Raw genomic sequence first — 222 nt, 5'->3', positions numbered from 1 at the left:
GAGTACTGCCTATGTGGTGATCGCGCTTTGGAAGGAATCCAAAATATCAAGAAAGTTGTGGATGATATCCTTTGTTACAGCGAAACTTTCCAAGAATTGGTCAATATTGTTCTTAAGGTCATTGAAAGATGCCGCAAGCGTGAGATAAGCCTTGCTCCCCAAAAATTCATGGTTGGGTCTGAGGTAGAATTTGTTGCCTACTTTTTTGGTCAAGCTGGTGTG

Source organism: Tigriopus californicus, chromosome 5 (genome assembly GCF_007210705.1).
Source record: "Tigriopus californicus strain San Diego chromosome 5, Tcal_SD_v2.1, whole genome shotgun sequence".
Taxonomy (NCBI): Eukaryota; Metazoa; Arthropoda; class Copepoda; order Harpacticoida; family Harpacticidae; genus Tigriopus; species Tigriopus californicus.
The sequence above is the reverse complement of the archived record's forward strand: the minus strand, read 5'-3'. Positions refer to the sequence as shown.